Below are 3,917 nucleotides of genomic sequence, written 5' to 3'. Positions count from 1 at the left end.
GTTTTGTAACAGCTTCCCCTACCATAAGTCCAGCCTTCAAAAGCAAGCCACCACTAGACTTCACAGTGATTCTAGTGCTGTTTACCAACACATTCTTCTTTGCTTTGGTAGACACTGTATTCTCCAGGTCCTCCTGTGGAACAGTCATCTGGTGGGTTTTCTGATCTTACATAATGTGGCCACACCAGCACTCCTACTTCCCTGAACCCTTTTTAAAAAATTGAGGTAACACAAACTATACATAAAATTCCCCATTTTGAAGTGGTTTTTAGTATGTTCACAAGGCTGTACAGCCATTACAACAATCAATTTTAGAATATTTTCTTCACACCAAAATGTAACCCTGTGCCAGTCAGCAATCACTCCTTATTCTCTCCTACCAACAGCTCCTGGCAACCACTAATTTACTTTATCACTGTGGATTTGCCTCTTCTGAACATGCCATATGAATGGAATCATACAATATGTGGCCTTTTATGTCTGCCTTCTTCCACTTAGCATAATGTTTTCAAAGTTTATCCATGTTGTAACATGTATCAGAGTCCCACTTCTTTTTATAACTGACTAGTATTCCATAGTACAGATATAGCATATTTTATTTATCTGTTCATCAGTTGATGGAGATTTGAGTTGTTTTCACTTTTTGGCTATTGTAAATAATGCTGCTATAGATATTTGGATACAAATTTTGTGCAGACATATGTTTCAATTCTCTCCGGTATATACCTAGGTATGGAATTCCTGGGTCAAACGGTAACCTTATGTTTAACTATTTCAGCAGCTATCACACTGTTTTCTCAATTTGCTGCATCATTTTACATTTCTACCAGCAACATATGAGGGCTCCGATTTCCCTACATCCTCACCAACATTTGTTATTTTCCCTTTTTTTTTTTTATTACAGTCTTTCTATTGGTGCTAAATGGTATCTCAGAATGTGAGCAGGGGAGGGGCAGAGAGAGAGAGGGAGACACAGAATCTGAAGCAGGCTCCAGGCTCTCAGCTGTCAGCAAAGAGCCCAACATGGGGTTCCAACCCACAAATCATGAGATCATGACCTGAGCTGAAGTCGGATGCTTAACTGACTGAGCCCACCCAGGCCCCCCTTAAAAGTCTTTGCTCATTTTAAAATTGGGTTATTTCTCTTATTATTGAATAAAGAGATAGATACATACATATAGATACAGATATCTGGATATTAGAGTCTTATCAAATATATTATTTGCAAATAATTTCTCCTATTCTGTGGGCTGTCCTTTCACTTTCCTGCTGGTATTCTTTGAACCACAAAAGCTTTCAATTTTGACGAAGCCCAAATTACCAAATTACCTTTGGTTGGCTATGTTTTTGATGTCATGTCTAAGAAACTGTTGCCTAATCCAAGGTCACAAAAATTTACTTAATTTTTTTCTAAGAGCTTTATAAATTTAGATCTATAATTCATTTTGAGTTAATTTTTGTGCACTTGTGAGATAACGGTCCCACCTCATTCTTTTGCATAGGGATGTCTAGTTGCTCTAGAACCATTTGTGTAAAAAACTATTCTTTCCTCAATAATTGTTTTGGAACTCTTGCTGAATGCTGAATATCCATTGCACATAAACATGTAGGCTTGTTTGTGGACTCTGAGTTCTATTCTCTTATGCTATGTTTATCATTATGCCAGTACCATGCTGTTTTGGTTACAATAGTTTTGTAGTAAGTTTTGAAATTAGGAATTGAGTACTCTACTTTGTTCTTTTCAAAGACTGTTTTAGCTATTCAGGGTCCCTAGCATTTCTATATGAATTTTAAGATCTGTTACTTTAAAAAAAAAAAAAGAAAGAAAAAAAAATCCAGGCAGAATTTTGATAGGGATTGCATTGAATCTATAAATCAATTTGGAGGTTATTAGCATTGAAACAACAGTAAGTCTTCCAATAAAAAAACATGGAATATCTTTCCATTTATTTAGGTCTTCTTTAATTTCTTTCAACAAGGTTTTGTACTCTCCAGTGTATAGGTCTTATTAAATTTATCCCCCCCCCCTTTTTACTTCAGTGTACAAGTCTTGTTAAATTCACTCCTAGATGTTTTATTATTTTTAAATTTCTCTTAGCATTTTAATTCTTTCCTCTCCCACCTGCCAAGACATTTATGGTATTTTGATCTCACTCAGCATGGGCCACCACTTTTACCATGCTTCACAGAAGCCATTTTACTGGCAAGTAAGATTTACATCAGAGTGTAAATCTTTGACTTTGGGAGAGCACACACAAATTGTTATCTAATCTCATGCTCTATCCCCTTTGATCAAGTATCCTCAGAATCTAGTCCCATGTGTATTCCCGCCACCTCCTGCAGTCCATGCTGGTTAGATCTTTTTGCTCCTTTGGGGTCTAGTTTCTTTGCTCGCTTCTCAGGCCTAGCATGTCCCCAGCTGGGTTATGCTGTCACGTCATCCTAGTTATAGATTTAGTGGACAGGAGGGGAGGTGGGGGCAGATACTGAGGAGTCACATGTTGTCTTGCAGAGAGAGGCCTTGGCATTATTTTCTCAAGCAAAGGGAATGTGCAGCTTTTAATAGGGAAGGGTAGCTCACTTCTTCAGGCTCCGAGGATCAAGAGAAATCTGGGAATTCAAGATTTTGGGGGGCATCAGCTCAGATGTCCCCATTCCATGTGCCAGGGTCTCACTCCTTCTCAACCACAGCAGCATCTCTAGCATAGGAGACCTAGTTTACTTGGTAGTTTAACCTTTGGCTCTTGGTTACATAATGGTTTAGCTCGATCCGGTTCTCTCCACTGCAGGTTATGAAAGCCTCTTTACTTGCTATGAAAGAGACCTTCTGGTTCTCACACTTGGCTTTCAGCTGTCTGCTAGTCACTTTCTCAGCTTTTTCATTTCTTTACCTAGAGCTTCAGGAGAGCTACACAATAACCATTCAATCCCCTTGTAGTTACTATCTCCTCCACACAGTACAAAAGCTAATACATTCTCTTTCACTGGTATACTACCCCAATTCATCGCTGGTGAAAATCTTAATAACTGGGCTGCCACCTTGTGCCAGTCACCGTCTGACCTCCATCTATCACCAGTGATGAGGTCTTCCTACCAGGTGAATGGTGAGTGATGCAGATCCAAAACTCCATTTTATTGTCTGCTTTCTCAGACCTGTCCTGGCTGAGTAGTAGTTTGGGTGTTTTAGGAACACACTCTGAGGCAGACTTTAGTCTTCAGGATAATTATTAGGGAGAGCTCTTGGGATCAACATCTGTGGATAGGAGGGGAAGCAAACAGGAGTGGGGAGAGGTAGAAGTTGATCTGAGCTGCAGGCTGATAGCCTCAGCTAACCCCACTGGGAGCTCTCGGGCGGAAATGGCCATTGAAGTTGTCTTGCACAGGGCCAAAATAGCCAGGCCTTTCTATCCTTGCCATTATCAGTCATTGGATTTGGGCCACCTGGGAAAGGGGCATCTCCTTGGGCAAGATGGCTCTCTGCAGATGAGGCAAACCCTGAAGGAAATGCAAGTTGACAGCTGTGTGCCGACTACAGTCTCCAAGGCTGGGCAACAAGTCCTTCCTTGAAGGGCATCTGGTCAATGCATGTTGCTATCTGTCAGGTTACTCTCCAATTGTTCAGGTTAAAAAAAAAAAAAAAAGAGTTCAGTATGCTACGTGAACAACTTTTCTGTAAGTGTGAAATACCTTAAAAATAAAAATCTCTTTTTAAAATGAACATACTAATATCAATTAAATGTGACTAAAGAAACACCTAAACAAGAACCTTCTGCTGCTGATACAAAGAAAGAGGAATGACCCATTATACCTAAAAAAAATAATAATAAAGTTAAAAAATTAAAATTAAAAAAAAAACAAGAAAGGGGAATGATGTTAGAAGACAAAAATTCATTTGAATGAGTAAAACACTGATCACC

This window comes from Panthera leo, chromosome B3 (assembly GCF_018350215.1).
Source record: "Panthera leo isolate Ple1 chromosome B3, P.leo_Ple1_pat1.1, whole genome shotgun sequence".
In the NCBI taxonomy this organism is placed as follows: Eukaryota; Metazoa; Chordata; class Mammalia; order Carnivora; family Felidae; genus Panthera; species Panthera leo.
Note: the sequence above shows the minus strand (reverse complement) of the source record.